At 40.3% G+C, this 18,908-nt stretch overlaps 1 long non-coding RNA gene across 1 annotated transcript; it reads right to left on the bottom strand.

Moving 5' to 3' along the window:
* Nucleotides 1-919: 919 nt before the first annotated feature.
* On the bottom strand, nucleotides 920-11,679 carry LOC116530145. Its single transcript, XR_004259850.1, has 3 exons — nucleotides 11,302-11,679; nucleotides 8,388-8,393; nucleotides 920-930 (listed from the first exon to the last, which is right to left on the bottom strand). It is a non-coding gene; the product is annotated as an uncharacterized LOC116530145 (long non-coding RNA).
* Nucleotides 11,680-18,908: the final 7,229 nt, after the last annotated feature.

Here is an 18,908-nt window from a genome sequence, read left to right as displayed (position 1 = left end):
ATGACCGACCTGGGTTAATTAATCAAATGAGGAAGCGGATGAAAATCCCTGTTGCAGCTGTAAGCCAGAGGGTTCACATGCAGAGCCACACAGCATAAACAAGGCAATCCACACCTGTCTGAATCCTTACTGTTAATGAGCGTAAAGTCGGAAGATCATGTTCTGATTTGAGTTCAACTATGTGTCTGAAAAGTATGAGAAGACAATACTAAAGATTGCTTTAATAAAAATACCAGAACAAAAAACTGGTAATGTTATATGTAACAGGAAGTCATCCATTCTTATATTATTTTTACTTTTTGTTTCTCCAACATTTATAATATATACATTTATGCCACAATATAACCTTCACGAATTCAGATAAGACTGGGCTTAAAGCAAATTTATTTCTTTAAACATTCTAATACCCCATCAATTTAAAAGGTTAATGACTGCTTAGTAATGGAATGAAGTTATTCATTCATGGTTGTGGCATATACTAAAAACAAACTTTTGCATTTAATATCAACATTTTAGAGATCTCTGCTGAAAATTTCAGTGAAATCTGTTTCTGAAATGTATTATGGGCCATTTCCTCTTCATAAAAGTAACACAATATGCCATACCATTTTGTACACAATAAAGCTCTTAATAAGCATTAGAATATGTGTCCTTTCTGAGGTAAATAAACAATTTAAATGCAGTGGGAATAACCACCAGGATTAAAAGCAGTCTCTGAGCAGTAGGATGAGGCGATTTAGACTCCTCATTTTGTGCCTCCTACATTGTTTGAATGTCTATTTCTACATCCAAAACTCCAACAATAATGAGGAACAAGAATAGCTAAACATGTATCTTTTCAAACAGTTAATCAGAAAAATAAAAGGCAGTGATTTGAGACATAAAATTCTGAAACTATTCCAGATGACTTTTTAATATGAACAAAAATTCCTGCCTTTTGTATCAGACTTCAGAAAATAAAGGATATTACTAAGCAAAACCTACCCAACTTTTAAAAATTGGATTATTTGGCTGGGCACAGTGACTCACGCCTGTAATCCCAGCACTTTGGGAGGCCAAGGCGGGTGGATCACCTGAGGTCAGGAGTTTGAGACCAGCCTGGCCAACATGGTGAAACCCCGTATCTACTAAAAATACAAAATTTAGCCAGATGTGGTGGCTCATGCCTGTAATCCCAATTACCCAGGAGGCTGAGGCAGGAGAATTGCTTGAACCCTGGAGGCGGAGGTTGCAGTGAGCTGACATCACACCACTGCATTCCAGCCTGGGCAACAGACAGAGCAAGATTCCCTCTTAAAAAAAAAAAAAAAAAAGGATTATTTATTCTTAATAATTCCAAACTCACTAAAGACCACCCAATAATCGATTATACTCTTGAAAAATTGCAGTTTGCACTATTAAGATGAAATTTAAGGAGCCTGACCCTTTTTTCTTCTTTTACTGTGCACCATCGTTTTCACCCTAAGATAAGGAAGTGGTCCCCAGCTTACTTAAAGCAAAACAGTGCCCCTTCTCGCTCGCCACCAGCTGCCCTCTTGGTCTTTCCTTATCCATTAGCAGCACAGCCTTATCTTCCAGCTCATAAGCTGACAAAATATTTCAAGGACATCTGCATTCATAGGACTGGTTAATTTCTTCTCCATCATTCCCCCAACAAGTCACGGCAAAGCATTGAGCACAGCACTGAGCTGCAAAGCACTGGGTACAGCACCTGTCTGTTGTGGGTGTTTAGTACAAATCATCTCCCTTATTATCTTCCTATTACTACCATTAAAATTATTTGAATGTGAAGTACTGGTTTAAAGTCCTGACCGGCCAGGCGCGGTGGCTCACATCTGTAAATCCCAGCACTTTAGGAGGCCAAGGCGGGTGGATCACTTGAGGTCAGAAGTTCAAGACAAGCCTAGCCAACATGGTGAAACCCCACCTCTACTAAAAATACAAAAAATTAGCCAGGCATGGTGGCACACACCTGTAATCTCAGCTACTCAGGAGGCTGAGGCACAAGAATCGCTTGAACCTGGGAGGCAGAGGTTGCAGAGAGCCATGATCGCACCACTGCACTCCAGTCTGGGTGACAGACGGAGACTCCGTCTGAAAAATAAAATAAAGTCCCAGCTCTGCGATCAACTAACCTGAGTTTATGTTCTGAGGAATACTGGACTATATTAATGTGATTATCCACACAAAGCCTTTAGCATGGGTTCTGGTTAAGTAACCTCTCAATAATTATCAGCTAATCTTATTAATAACAGGCACCAGTTAGTCTTCTTTAGTTTTTTCCACCAATGTTGGCTGGTTCTACATATTATTTCAAAAAACCTTTGTAAATGTGGTTTTATACGTTCTTGCTTTAAAACATGACATAGCGGTCACTACCATTCACTTCTCTGGCTGAGGGCTTGCCCCTGCCACCTATTTCTCCACTGCAGGCCTAGAACAGCCTTCTGACTTAGCCCAGAACATCTTTCCATCTACCCTAAACGAACTGCACCTCTTTCCTACCGTGGTGCCCAATTTCTAGGTTTCCTTTCAATTAATGGAGGGGTTTAGTCCCATGCATACCCCCCACACCTCAGCTTGGCTGGCGGTGACTCAAGGGCAGAATCCAAGTCCCAGTCCTAGCAGGCACTCAGTGTTCACCATTGCTGATGAAATAAAATGAGGAAATGCTACAAAGCCCACAAGGCATGGTGGAAATGAAAGGTGTTAATTAAAATGTCACTTTTACATAGGTTATGAATCGTCACGGTCAGATAACTCTGAAGTGCATTCACAAGGAATCCAGGATCCTTCCAGGTGATCCGTCTTTCTTCCTGGCATTTGTCACCTAACCAATCTTGAATGTGGAGCCTGTGAGAGCTCTGGTTTAATAAGGATCCAAGTAATAGGCTGTACTCAGCTCTCCTGAGAAAGTTAGCAGAGGAGAGAAGTGGCCTCCGAAAAGCCCCGGACCGATGCTGTGGAAAGCAAAGGAGTTTCTCAAATAAAAATACACACCCGTACCAGTCTCCTCAATGTCAGTACCTTAGTGACTCTTAAAACTTCTTAATCAGGCTGTATGAGCCTTTGTTTATTTTTCTCTCTGGAGTTAAGGCAGCCTTATTTTTAATTTCTTTAAAAGATATATATTTCTTTTATTTTTTTTTCTCACCTATAATGCCAAATTTGATAACAAAGACAGCGTTAACCAAAGAAAAACATCACTAGGTTTTCTACAATGCTTTTAAAAGTCAGGATTTAGGATCTGCTATGAAAAGATGTCAGCTGGACAAATATAAATTTCTTTTCCACATACTCATAATCACGTTTTATAATATGCTAGTGAATGTTTACTTTCGTAATATCAATGGTATATTTTGTCAACAGGGCAAGCTTTGATTTTTTTATTTTTTATTTTTTTGGTATTTCAATTATTCCATTAAGATAGGAAGAATCTGTTTCGAATAGTTCTGTATCATAATTCCTTTTTACAAAAAAGCAAGTTTATGGCTTCCTATCTGCCAGGCCAATTAAACTTGCCAAAACAATTCTCTATATTTGGAGACTTCCTGCTGAAAAGGACACTTCTAAATTCTTTTTTCTTTAACTTCATATTTTGAAATTATTTTAGACTTATAGAAAACTGCAAAAATAGCTCAGAGGGTTTCCATCTACCCTTCACCCAGACTCCTCAAATATTAACGTATCAACATAGCCGTTGTGTGAGTGTCAAAACCAGGAGTTTAACTCTGGTGTGATCCTGCTGGCTGCAGACCTTATCTGGATTTCTCCGATTTCCCCACTGCTGCCCTTCTTTTGGCCAAGAACCGACTCCAGGACCCCACTTTCCATTCAGCTGTATCTCCTGATTTCCTCTCCAATCTGGGACAGTCACTCAGTCTTCCCTTTTCTTTCATGACCCTGAAACTTGTAAAGAGCACTGGTCAGTTACCTTGTAAATGTCTTTCCATTTGGGTCTATCTGACGTTTACTCTGACTGAGGGTAAATTGTGCATTTTTTTTTTTTTATTTTGCAAGAACACCACAGAAGTGATACTGGGCTCCTCTCAGTACATGATATCGGGGTGTATGATGTTAATGTTGTATCACTGGTGATATTAACCTTGATCGGTTGAATATGATGCTATCTGTCTGGTTTCTCCACCCTGTGGTTACTATTTTTCCTCCTTGTAGTTAGCAAATATCTTAGGATGTGGTACTTAGATCATGAAAATAGCCTGTTCCTCTTCAAACTTTTACCTTCTGGTTTTAGCATCTATTGATGGATTTTGGCTGCAGTAATTATTAGTGTGGCATTGGCCTATTGGTAGTTTTGTATTTCCTTCCTTTGCAAGGACACTTTTGAATAGACCAGATGGTTTTCAAAACAGGGTTCATGTTCTTGAAGATTTCTTCTTAATGGTAACTTTCAAAGACGTTAAAAGCTACTCCAAGGTCAGCTCTGGGCATCTATTTACTTCCCCACACCCCAACAATTGTTCACAGCTGAAGTTTGGTCTTCATACTTAAAATGTGCTATCTGTGTCTCTATGGGTATTTTAGTGTTCATTACCTGGAATCTTCTTCCAAAGGATACAGCAACTTGTCCTTAAAACAAATAAGACCATACCAAAGGTGGCCACAGACCTCTGCTTTGTCCTGTTTCTAGGACGGCACTGACCATCCATGTTCAATTAGAGTACCTTCGTCTCTGATTAGTGTGCCGGAAGAAACATAGCCCAGGCGTGACAGGGCTGTTTATCCAAGAGATGGAAGACTGAGCAATCTTCCATCCTAAAGTATAAGAGGCTGTGAAAGCGTCAAGGCTGCCCAAGAACTATGAGTTATTCAAAATCCACAAGGAAAATAATAATGGCCCTGATTTTCATGAGAAGACATTTGGAAACAAGGGGATTAAGAAAAGCGTTGCTCAAAACAGGAGCTGCCCAACCCAGGTGAAATCTGAAGTCTTAATTCTGAAGAAATCCCCTTGCTGTCCAAGTTACCATACCTGGCCAGGTGAGTTCTCAATACCAAGACAGGGAGTGCTGTGGATGCTGATTGAACTCCCAGTATCGTAAAATGGGGCTTTGTTTTTACACCCTTTAGAATGAGGAGTACTGGGTCACAACAAGTCAATTTTAGATGATAACTGCTCATGACTCATTAAAAGAAAATGAATTGTAATAATCATAGTTCACAGTTGTTGAGTATTTACTATGTTCAGGTACTGTTGCAAGTGCTTTCTGTGTATTAACTCATTCAGTCCTGACAGTGTCTCTATGTGGTAGGTCCTACTTACTGCAACCATTTTATAGATGGGAAAACAGCATCGTGGAAAGGTTTAAGTCAAGCCCGATATTACACAGTAAGTAGCAGGCGTGGGATTCAGATCCATGCTGCCTAAATTCCAAGCTAGTATCTTCACCTTCTTCCTCTACTGGCCACAAAGTTAATGGCCCATTTAGTAGTATCAAATAAAAGGGAAATGCTATCTTTTGTAATGTGAAATGTCAGAGAGGATGTTTAGAAAAATCACCACCAGCCGCCATCTGTCAATCTATAGTCCAATCTTAGCTGTTAGATTACATCTCACAGATATCATACGTCGCTATTAGGGAGCAGGCAGCTCACCTGGGCCACAATGAAGGCAGGAAGCAAAGGTACCTCTCATACCTGAGTGCATGCTTACCTGAAACCCAACTCCTGTTCCCTCCTTCCCCACCTGCCTTCCATCGGGGAAGGGAATGGGGATCAGAATGGATCCATTTATCATCAGCACTCTATGTGCTAGGCAGCTCCAGAGAAAGCTAATCTCAGCTAACATAAGAACTCTTTTCTTCATTTCTTTTTTTTTTTTTTCTTTTTTCAAAGATGGGTCTCTCTATGTCTCCCAGACTATGGTTCAGCTGCTATTCACAGGTGCAATCATAGCTCACTGAAGCCTGGAACTCCTGGGCTCAAGTGATCCTTCTGACCCTCAGTGTCTGGTATAGTTGGGACTATACGCGTGAGCCACCTGTCCACTCGTGATGATTCTTTCAGTGAAAGTAAGCCTCGAAGCAAAGAAGGGTTGTTTTAATATCATCTCTGGGTAATTCCAGAAAAAAAGTAAGTCAAAGTAATGCTACTAGAAGAAATAGGTTTTCTTTATGTCAGACTGGAGTCTTTGGAAGAAAGCGACTAGCCCCTGGCTGTGGCTAGTGTGTTTTTGAGAATGAATTCGAGCAGCTGCAGCATGGCTGTCAGGGAGTGAAAATGGAAAGGGCAGTGCCCACAGCACATCCCAGCCCATAGAACCACAGCTGGTGCTGCCTTCATTCTCGGAGCAACAGAATCCCGGGCAGGGAAGGGAGAGCAATTCCAACATCCAAATGAAGAAAAAGCCACTAGAGTTTGTAAGAAAGGGGAATTGAAATCCGAGACTCCTTTTCTTCTAGGAAGGAGGCAAGTGTCCTAAGGGAGATGGGGAATAAAAGGAAACATTTAAAAGTGTCAGAGGAGACTTAAAAGTGTCGGAGACTTAAAAGTGGGGAGAAGGAGGCACCCTGCCCTATTCTTCAAAGGGTTCTATAGAACCGCCACCTACATTTCCACTCCTGTTTCTATCAAATTTTTTATTCCTCCCAGAATAGCAGCTCTCTGAGGTGTCAGGGGGAAAACAGTATTGAATTACATTAAAATGTAAATAACTGCAGGACTCAGTCTCCTGCAGATCTTGGCATTTCAGAGGAGGATAGTGTCTATTTGGTTGGATTCCAGGCATGGTCGTAAGTGAAGACCATGTATGTGAGGTACAGATGGTTATGGGCATAACACACCAACACAGAGAGACACCAACTCTGTGCAAGGACCTTTCCTCAAGCTCCGGCTTCAAACCCCTAGTTGTTCCTGCTTTTCCTGAGCTTCGTTTCCTCTCTACTGCATTGATTCAGATCTCTTCCCTGTCTCTCATACAGGCAGGGGCACCAGTAGCTTTTGGGTTGGGCTTTGGAGGCATGGAGGTACAGCAGCACAGAGACATTCTTTGTATGGTTGACTGATTTTTAATTCAGGCGTTCTGGTTATACGCTGATGCTTAACAAATCATCTGACATTTCATGGCATAAAACACAATTCGACTCTGCACACAGATTTTGCAGGCCAGGAGTTCAGGCAGGGCATAGTAGAGACAGTTTCTCTTTGATTCTCAGTGTCTGGGTCCTCAGATAATCTAAGCTGGAAGCTACAGCCAGAGTGCTGGAGGAATCACCTCCAAGAGGGCTTCTTCATTCCCATGTGTGTCACTGAGCTGGAAAAGCTAAAAGTGGGCTCAGATCAGACTGTCATGGACTATCAACCGGATGACTACATGTGCCTTTCCCAGTATGGTGGCCTCAGAGTAATTGAATGTCTAACCTGGGCATCTTATGGTTCCAAGAGCAAAGATTCCCCAAGGAAAAGATAGAAGTTTTATGACTTTTTATGACTTGGTCTTGATCACAATTTAACATTTCTTCCACACTCTATTGGTCAAAGCAATCCATCCAGATTTAAAGGGAGAAGATAGGTCCCACCTTGCTATGGTCTTAATATATCCCCTGAAATTTATACGTTGGAACCTAAAATCCAGCGAGACAGTATTAAGAAGCGGAGCTTTCAGAAGGTTAAGTCATGTGGGCAGAGCCCTTGTGGCTGAGATTATGACCCTTACAAAAGGGCTTGAGGAACGGGCATGCACTCTTCCACTGCACAAGGACACAGCATTCATCCCGTCGGGAGGATACAGCAACACGGCCCCACCTCGGAAGCAGAAACAGAGCCCTCACCACACACCAAACCTGCTGGTGCCCTGGCCTTAGGCTTCCCAGCCTCCCAAACTGTGAGAAATAAATTTCTGCTCTTCATACATTACCCAGGCTCAGATATTTTTCTAATAGCAGCACAAACAGACTAAGACACAACTCTTGATGGAAGGAGGTTTAAAGAATTTGCATTTTAAAGCTGCCACAATCAGGTCCTTATTGAAACCAAAGACTGCCGCTGCCACATGTTTATTTCTCATGAAAATTTTCCAGGAAGCTATTTTAAATATTGCTCTGGCTACATTCAAGTGTTTCCTAAACTATAGGATGTGTAAGAATCACTGAAGAGCTTGTGAAAAGTGCGCATGCCTAGGCGCCACTCCCACAGTTTCTGTCTTATGGGTCTACTTACCACCTGTAACCTGCACCCAGATCAATCCGATACTTCTCTTTATTGTTTGCTTTGCTTTTTGTACCCTTTCCCCTGCCCCTCTTAACTGATTTAGAAGTTATACAACCTGTTTCTATTCTTTTAGTGGAAACTGAAATTTTACCTTGCACATTTACTTCGATAAAGTGTTACACTAATATCTTAACATTTCTCCTTTAATACTTTAGAACATTACTCTGATCACCCATTTCTCAAATGAATTCCTGTTGATGTTTAATATTTTAGTGCTATACATTTTGGATTCCAGTCCTGCCACAGACCCTGTTGAGTGCCCTGCTATATCTCCCCAGTTGAGCCTGGAAGTCACAAGCAGCTTCAGTGGACAGTTCTTACACACATTGATGGTTGCCTGTGTCAAGTACCTGCATGTCTCTTCTGAGGGCTTTCACTGACTGCAGGAGCATATTCTGCAGGCCAGAAAAGCTGACACCAAAAGGCAATGCTTAGTCAATAAGAAACAGCAGATGGTAGATAAATGCCCCAACTTCCCCACTCTTTGGTGAGAAAATTCTGAAATGTTCAACACACAGATTTTCGGAGAATTCCCAGTGGGGTTGACCCCTGTTGTCGACAGCAAGCAGTTACCTGCTCACTGATGCACCTTCTCTTTTCTTCCTTTCTGTTATGGACCAAATGTTTGTGTATCTCTCTGAAATTTGTATGTTGAGATCCCAACTCCCAGTGTGATGCTATTAGCAAGTTGGGCCTTTGGGAGATGATTAGGTGAATAGAATTAGTGTCCTTATAAAAAGACACAAGAACACTCTCCTTCTCTCTGCTCTCTGCCACATTAGGTACAACCAGAAGTCAGCTGTCTTCCATCCAGAAGTGGGCCCCCACCAGAATCTGGCCACGCTGGTCCTGTAATCTTAAACTTCCAGCTTTCAGAAAAGTGAGAAATAAATATGTGTTGTTTGTAAACTACCCAGTCTATGGTACTTTGTTACGACAGCCTAAATTTTAATATTTTTTTGAATAATACTTCAGAACATTTAACTCTGATCACCACTTCTCAACTGAAACCCTATTTCGTTTACCATTTGAGTGTTACACATTTTGGATTCCAGTCCTACCACAGATGCTATTGAGTGACCTGCTGTATGTCCCCAGTTGAGCCTGGAAGTCACCAGCAGCTTCAGGGGACAGGTCTTACACATATTGCTGGCTTCCTGTCTCAAGACTAAGACACTTGACTCCCCTATTGATGCTTCCTGGCATCACTTCCCAAATAAAGGGTTTGTATCTAAATACTTGTCTTGGGGTGTGCTTGGGGAAGAACCTGAACTAAGGCCTCACAGATAGAACTTTGTATTTTATGTAGAACAAACTTTAGGCCGGGCCAAGTGGCTCACCCCTATAATCCTAGCACTTTGGGAGGCCAAGGCGGGTGGATCACGAGGTCAAAAGATGGAGACCACCCTGGTCAACATGGTGAAACCCCATCTCTACTAAAAATACAAAAATTAGCTGGGCATGGTGGCACACACCTGTAGTCCCAGCTACTCGGGAAGCTGAGGCAGGAGAATTGCCTGAACCCAGGAGGTGGAGTTTGCAGTGAGCCGAGATCATGCCACTGCACTCCAGCCTGGGTAACAAGAGTGAAGCTCCGTCTCAAAAAAAAAAAAAAAGAACAAACTTTAGATATACCATGCTTACTAAATTCTTTGCTCATCTTTTCTTCTTCTATCTCCGACATTTCTTCTAGTTTCATTTTCCTTCTTAAAGAATATGCTTTGGTGGAAAGCTCTAAAGGGGCGATTCTGAACCACTCATCTGGCAGCAGGTCCCGTCCCTCCGTTGACCATCTATTCTGCAAGGAAGACTTTTGTAGATTTCTTCCCTCGGTGCCTCCATGAGGAGCATAGGAGCAAGGACATCTTTGTGCAGAGTGTCCTGCCATACTTTGTAGCTACAAAACTGGCTAAAATCCAAAAGCCAACTTTGGATAAGCCCTCTTCAGAGATGTTTGTGAAGTCAGCAATTAAAACAGCAGGCCTGCAATCCTGAACCAATGGATACCTGATCCATGCTCTTATGGGCTCAATAATCTCAATCCTGCCTTCTTAAATTTATTTTAAAATAACCATGGATATAAACAAGTCTACGAGGGCTCAGTAACTGAAGAAAGCCAGGAAGAACTAAGCATTGATAACTGCATTGTAACTTGGTCAGATGCTCCAGCCTATGCATGTTGACTACAAGGCACCCTACTGGTCTTGAAAATCTGAAGTTCTCATTTCAATAGTTATTAACGTGGCTAAATGTTATCTTAATTAAGGGGAAAACATAAGTTGCTTTTAGGGGTTTCTGCCATGCATTTTGGATACTACCACAGGTAATTTTGAGGTTTAATATAAATGCTCATATCAAATGAATATATAACTAATATTGTCAAGAACAGGTAATAGGAATACTTTTATAGCAAATCACAGAATGATAGACTCAAACATAAAACTCAGTAGTTTTATCTGCTCCAAAATGCCATTGATCATTATTCCTGTGTTTTCTCTGAAACCGATTATAAAAAGCAATGTCCAGCTACTCTTACGTTTTCGACACTTTGAAGAAATGGAGATTAATTGATTTTATTTGTTTGACACACTACAATTTCCAACGATCTCTTTAAGGTTTTATAAAATATTGTTCCAGTTTGGACATTTACATGGAATTGTTCTTTATCAAGGGTAGCTAACGACACAAAAATAATTATGAAATATGGAATTATTTCTGACACATGAAACCCCCAATGCTTTCTTGTAATGCATATTTCTTCTCAATTTAAATGTATATAAATATCAAAGCTATATGGTATTATTTATAAAGATAAATGGGCCAAAGTGTACATTGACACTGGCAGCCATCTATGGTACCACTGAAACCCTGACCCAGAAAAGTGGCCTCCTCTGTTTCTCCATTGAACCAATATTGCGCACACATGTGACACAGGCTAATCTTATAAAAGTAATGACATCATAGAAATTGCATTATAATTTTTAAATTAGTCCTCTATAGATAGGTACTAATATAATTTGTTTTAATAAAACATGCTGTAACCATGGTATACAACAAAAATACATTAGCGACTGAAATTAAGGCCATATGTACACTGACTTAATATAAGACTGACTTTTATCCTGCTTCATAACTTGTATGGGGAACTCACCAAGAAAGAATTCAATACTGTGAAATATGCAACAAGAAGATTGGCCTTTACCTAGGCTATGGTTCCTAAGCTCTGATTTTGAAGCACCAGTAGATTTGTATTTAAAAAAAAATTGAGGCCTTAGTTTCTGGCTTTTAATTTTGCCAGCTGAGGACACAAAATAAAAACAAACAAAACAAATAACTATCTGCTATAGCATCATTATGTGAAAGAAAATATATTTTAGCCCCTAAAATTAGGAAGAATATAATCTCAGAATAAAGGTTGTCATTTAAATTGAATAAATATAGCTTTATGAAAAAAATATGCTTTAGAAATGTTTTGATGACTGTCTGGTTTAGTTTTTTGTATGTGTGTTTATCTCATGTCCTTTCTTAAAGGATACTTTTGCTGGGTGTAGAATTCTAGGTTGGTACTTACTTTCTTTATTCTGGCTTCCATTGCTGATGTGAAATATGCTGTAACTCTGCCATTACTTTGTTGGTGATCTAACTTTTGGTCTTCTCTTGGTCTTCAGGATTCTGCAGTTCCACTATAACTTGTTTAAGTATGTTTTTCCTTTTATTTATCTCAGTATGTAAGAGTTTCATTTTCTATACCTGCAGATTAATATCTTTCATCAGTTTCAGAAAGTTCTCAGGCACAATTTCTTCAAATATTACCTCTCATTCTTTCTATTAGTACTCTGGAATTCTGACTAGATATTTGTTACATCTTCTCATTTTACCTTTATCTCTTGTTCATGCAAGGGTAACTCACTCATGTACCTCTCAAGCCCAAATCCTGCTCTAGAAATTCAGATATCTTATTTCTGATTCTATAAGATGTATGTTCCTGAAGGGCCCATTGACTCCTCAAGTCAACATCTCCCCCCACAGTTCAGCCTCTTGATCTATCACCTTTTATATCTTTTATTGAAATAAAATTCACATAACAAAATTAAACATTTTAAAGTTTTACAATTCAGTGATATTTAGCACATTTGGAATGTTTATGCAACCACCACATCCTTCTAGTTGAAAGATATTTTCACCACTCAAGAAGGTAAGCCCATATTCATTAAACATTCAATCTCTACTTCTTACCCTCTCCTGGCTCACTAGTCTGTTTTTTATCTCCATGGATTTACTAATTCTAGACATTTCATATAAACAGAATCATACAATATGTGGCCTTTTATGTATAATTTCTTTCACTTACTTTAATATTTTTAGGGTTCATCCATAGTGTAGCATGTATGAGTCCTTTTCATGGTTGAATAATATTCTATTGGTGTGGGTGACGGAAGATCCGCTGGGGAGTCTTGGCCAGCAAGAGGGTCCTGACCTGAAAGACGGGGTGCACAGAAACAAAGAGAGACAGAAAAGCTGGGGTCTGGAGGACTGAAAAGGCAATGCCTAAACAGCGAATTTATTTTTGTCCAGGGTCTCAATTTATACCTTAAGATCAAAGGTGTTTACACAATCAACAATAAGAGGAATGGAAAGTTACAAAATATTAGATCACGAAAACAATCTTAAGCATGACATTCAAGGATCATAAAAGTGGGCAGGTGGTATGCTTTATCTGTTTTTACCAAAACACACTTTTGTAAACAACAATACCTAGGAGTCACAAGCTAAGCCATAAAGTCATTATCTAGGGTTCAAGGCAGTCATGCAGATAAAGTTACACTTCTTGAAAAACAAAGTCATAAAAGTCATGCAGAGGCCTAGTGGAGACATAATGTCTGACAAAACCACACAACCCTTGCCCAAGCGTCGTCATCGCAGTCAGAAGTAGAAACCTTTGCAACATCAGTCATTTCTTAGTTCCTTCTGTCCCATAGCTCAACTGCCTCCAGCAGGAAACTGTGTTTGGGCTCAAGCTCACCGTCTGGTGAGGCCCACACATTAGGGGGGCCTCTCACAGGAGCGTTCCCCACATATTGGATATATATACTACATTTTATTGATTCATTAATCTGTTGAACACTTGCGTTGTTTCATTTGAGTATTGTTGATAGTGTTGCTATGTACATTCATGTACAAGTATCTGAGTACTTCTTTGCTATTCTTTTGGGTCTATATCTAGAGGTAGAATGCTGAACTATATGGCAATTTTTAATTTTTTGAGGAACTACCATACTTTTTTCCATAGTGGCTGCACCATTTTGATTCCTACCAGCAATACACAAGTGTTCCAATCTCTCCACATCTTTGCTAACACTTATTTCATTTTTTAAAGACCAACTTAGTGGATGTAAAATGGCACCTGGTTGTGGTTTTACTTTGCACTTCCTTAATGGCAAATGATGTCAACGATCTTTTCATGTGCTTATTGACAATGGGATGTAGGCAAAAGTGACAGTGGCCCAGTTCCAAGCAGACAATTTTTAAAATATTGGAATTTCTGCCAGTACTTTTGAACTCCTACCCATTGCCATAAGAGAGTATGTCCAGGGTAGCCATTGATCCTCCATCACAGGTCCCGGAATGAAAGACAAAGACCCATAAGCTAGAGCAGAGCCATTGCAGATCTCATCATGGATTGGGCAAGAAAAACAAATATTTGTTTTTGTGAACCGCTGAAATGTGGGGGTAATTTGTTAAGCTACCTGATCACAGAGAAGATGAATAATACTGTGAAGTAAAATTTGTGCGAAGCCACTGATTTGGATTCCTGCACTAAGTCTAGCAGATCAAGTCAATATGGTCTTCTTCTGTTTCCTGAGACTTGGTACCCTGGTTACAAAGAAGAAAGATAAAGTGACAGGGATCCCCATTTCAGAGGATGAAATTTGTCTGTCACCAGCGTTAGCCCCAGGAGAAAATCCTGTGTGAGGAGCATAGCTCAATAGACCAGAGGAATAGTAGTATCAAATATTCCATTCAAATCTTCCTTTTCTCTCCTTTGGAAATGTTTGCAAGCATTTTGAGTTAGCTGTGTTTCTTTGAGGAAGAAATGCATTGCTTTGGGTTCATCCTTTGAGACAAAGCATCCCTAGCAGAATTGCTGCATATGGAGAAACAGTGATGAGATAGTCAGAGGAGAAGGATGTTGAAGCCCATGCAAGCAGTATCAAGTCCATCAAAATGCATTTGTAGAATTTGACAGCATTCTTGGGAATAACTAGGAATACAACATAAAAGGAACTAATGAAAGATATGGACTTTCTGCTGAAGATGGGATTTCGGACATTATTACCAGTATTAAAGGGGAGGATGGTCCTTGAAGGATGAAAGCAAAGAGATGCTTATTTATTTCTCAACTTTTTAAAAGTTTAATATTCACCCACAAAAAGAACATATATAATAAGTATATGGCTTGATGCCATTTCACAAAGTGAATGCACCTATGAAACCGGCATCTAGATGAAACTCGTCCAACCCACAGCCCACAGGCTGCATGCCACCCAGAATGGCTTTGAATGCAGTCCGATACAAATTCGTAAACTTTCTTAAAACATTATGAGATTATTTTGATGTTTTTTTGTTGTTCATCAGCTATTGTTAGTATATTTTATATGTGACCCAAGATAGTTCTTCTTTCAGTGTGGCCCAGGGGAGCCAAAAGGCTGGACACCCCTGCCTGAAACAGCACACTCCCAGCACCTCCTGAACCCCCCACATTGTGCCTCCTCTCAGGCACTACCTACCCAAGAATAACCACTATCCTGACCTCTAACAGCATAGATTCGTCTTGCTAGGGTTTATACTTGATATAAGTGGAATTATACAGTATATATTTTATTGTGCCTAGCTGAAATTCAAGATTATAATTATGAGATTCTCCTGTATAATTCCATGTAGTTTTAATTCATGGCATTCTCATGGCTAAATTCCTTATGTGAATACCTTCAATTTATTTACCCATTGTACTGTAGATGGGCATTTAGGTAGATTCCAGTTTGGGATTTCTGAACTGCTTTTACTCACAACTCTACTGACACAAAATGTGTTAGCTCCCGTCGTACCACCAACCAGTTCTACAATTCTCTGGCACCAACTGGGTGTCCTACAATTCAATTCCGGACACTACTTAGCGTGTTCATGTCAGACTCTCCAGGTTTAGGCACTCAGTCCCACAAGACTGTCTTTACTTCAGAGGCCAGTCATAAGTATTATGTGGTCAGGCTACTCATGCTCCTCTCTGACTCGGCGACAAAGTTGGGGGTTCCCACAACATCCAGTCCTTTTCAGGTTCAATAATTTGCCAGAACTCACAGTACTCAGGAAATAACCTTGCTTACTACTATCAGCTTATTATAAAGGATACAACTCAAGAACAGGCATATGGAAGGCATGCATAGGGCAAATTATGAAAGCAGCAGATGCATGGAGATTCCATGCCCTCTCCAGATACACACCCTACCTGCACTTCAATGTGTTCACCAACCCGGAAGCTCTCCAAATCCTGTTGTTTTTTACAGAGGTTTTATTACATAGGTATGAGTAAGTCATTGGCCATTGGTGACAGACCTTAATCTCCAGCTCCTCTTCCCTCCCTGGAAGTCTGGGAGTGGGACTGAAAGTTCTGATTCTATAATCATATGGTTGGTTGTTCTGGCAGCCAGCCCTCATCATGAAGCTGCCTAGGGCTCTCACCAAAAATAACTTTATTAACATAAATTCAGGTATGGTTGAAAGGGGCATGTTATGAATAACCGAAGACATGCCTATCACCCCTATCATGCAGAAAAGTTCAAGGTTTTTAGAAGCTTTGTGTTAGGAACTGAAGACAAAGACCAAATAAATATTTCTTACTGCAGCACAAGATGATTATGAATATTGTCTTTTGGGTGTCTTTTTGAGACAGAGTGTTGCTCTGTTACCATGGTTGGGATACAGTGGTGGTAGCATGGTCTCGGCTCACGGCAGCCTCAACACCCCCGCCCCGGGCTCAAGAGATTCTCCCACCTCAACCTCCTGAGTAGCTGGGACTACAAGCATGTGCCTAGCCTAACGCCTAGCTAATTTTTGGGTTTTTTGTAGAAATGGGATTTTGCCATGTTGCCCAGGCTGGTCTCAAACTCCTGGGCTCAAGTAATCCACATACTTTGGCCTCCCAAAGTGCTGGGATTACAGAAGTGAGCCACCATGCCCAGTCAAATATTGTTTTTATAAACATTCTAGTTTATGTATCTTGTTGGACAGATGTACACATTTCAGTTGTATATATACCTAGGAGTGGAATTCCTGGATTTGCTTAGGTTTTAAAATATCACCTGATAGTTCCAACATCCCTGCAATATTTGAATCGGGTTTTGATGTTGCTTCTGTCTTTTCAAACTGTGTTTTTTGCCTTTTAGTGTGTCTTGTAATTTTTCTTCATGGCTGGACATGATGTACTGGGTAAAAGAAACTGCTGTAACATGCCTTTAGTAATGTGGTGGTGAGACCGGGGAGCGGAAGCATTCTATAGTCCTACCATCAGTTCTCAGTCCTGTTTGTTTGTACCTCTGGGCTGTGAACTTCACACCTGCTTCTCAGCAGGTTTTGGTTTTATTTATTTATTTATTTATTTATTTCTCTTCCCCAACTTAGTTGGGGTAAGCTAGCTAGAGTAGGCTGGAGGTGAGTGTCTACCTCCCTACTCCCTGCAGAAGCCTAGAGGCAGCTGGAGTTCGGTGTTTCCTTTCCCCATACCATTTAGGTTCGATAAAACCCCAGCAGGTTAGACTCTGATTAAATAGTTTCTTCTATAGGCAAATACCATTAGGAAGAACAGAATGCTCTGGCATATTTCCAAGTGATCCTTTTGTTGCTGTTGTTCCCCTAATGGAAGCATGAAGGAATTTTTCCTTGCTATTCACTGCGAGATCTTATAGAACCCCAGAAGGTAAAATTCGTAAGTGCGTTCAGCACACCCCGTGACAGGAACTTCCGAGCATTTGTTGACTCTCAGGCTTGTCCACACTGAGCCTCCAGCAATTGTCAATTATTGTTCAGGTTTCCCACAGCACTGGTTCCATAGAGGTTGCTGCTCACGGGTTTCTGCTGTGGCTCTGATAAGTGGCGATGCTCTGTATTTGCCTATCAGTCCCTCCAGTTTGGGAGACAGTAGTTTGCCCTGTGACTCACTTCTCTTGCAGATCTAAGAAGAGTTGTTAAGTTTTTGATTTGTTCAGGCTTTTTTTTTTCTAAGTACTTATCTGTATACATGTTCATTACCCAAGTAGGTATTAGATTTAATCAATGTATGTTGAAACTGAGTGCTTCAGAAGTGTATTAATAAGAATAAATACATTATACGTTCTCATAATTAGACCACATACGACTCTACTTGTCTTTCTTTGCATATTTGTTTCATTATTCACTTATTAATTCTCTTCTAAAGAAAAGACCTAGTTTAATACCTATATGGTAAATGATATTATAGTAGAAGTTAGAATTATTTGGGATTTTATTCTTAGGCTGTTGAGGTTTGTTCAGCTTTTTACTTGTTAGCACAAAGTAGAGACTTCCAAGTTTCTTACATTCTCAACAAGAAGAAGTCTAGAAGCAGCATACTATATAAACTGTATAGTGACTATAAGGTTGTTATCTTTATGCCAAATAAGTTATCACACCATAAACTTCAATAATATTTTACCATAAAATAATACAGTAACAGGTCTATATTTGCTTTAATAGTATTGTTCTATGAAGTAAGTACAATTTTGTAATTTACCTTTTTCCATCACCTAATAGATTGTAAATATTCTCCAAGTTTTTTGTTGTTGTTCTTGTTGTTGTTTTGAGATGGAGTCTCGCACTGTCTCCCGGGCTGGAGTACAGTGGCACGATCCTGGCTCACTGCAACCCCTGTCTCCCAGATTCAAGAGATTCTCCTTCCTCAGCCTCCCGAGTAGCTGGGATTACAGACATCTGCCACCATGCTCAGCTAATTTATTGTATTTTTAGTAAAGATGGGGTTTCACCATGTTGGCCAGGCTGGTCTTGAACTCCTAAACTTGTGATTCACCTGCCTCTGCCTCCTAAAGTGCTGTAGTGCAGTGATGAGATCATAGCTCACTGCAGCCTCTGACTTCTGGGCTCAAGCAATCCTCCCACCTCAGCCTCCTGAATAGCTGGAATTACAGGTGCAAGCCACCATACCGGGCAAATTTCCCAAGTTTTCACACCAATGTTTTCTAATGGCTGCACCAAGTTTAATTCATTCTGACACTGGATGTTTAAGTTGCTTCCAATTTTGAGGCCAAGGTAAACCAAAGCTCTACTGCAGTTAACACAAGGCTCACTGGGGAGGAGAGGTGATCAGAATGAGGCCAAGTTCCCTGTGCATCTCCGGAGGACCCACCTCTTCAATGGTAGCTTCATTCAGAGAAGAAGATGCATTGCCCGAGATACCTGTCCTGAGAAATCCCTGTCAGGTTGTTGTCAGTCAAATCCATTGCAAATTTTAATGCAACAGTTTTAAAAAATTGTATTCTGAGAACTATTCTGTGTGTAACAAGCTCCATAGTCTACTAAAGACAGAGAATCTATTTCACATAGATAACACCTATCATATCACCAAGTTCCATGTCTTCTGACACAGCAGTTCT

Source organism: Sapajus apella, unplaced genomic scaffold (genome assembly GCF_009761245.1).
Source record: "Sapajus apella isolate SASKATOON/1434 unplaced genomic scaffold, GSC_monkey_1.0 scaffold65, whole genome shotgun sequence".
NCBI classification, from domain to species: Eukaryota; Metazoa; Chordata; class Mammalia; order Primates; family Cebidae; genus Sapajus; species Sapajus apella.
The sequence above is the reverse complement of the archived record's forward strand: the minus strand, read 5'-3'. Positions and strand labels throughout refer to the sequence as shown.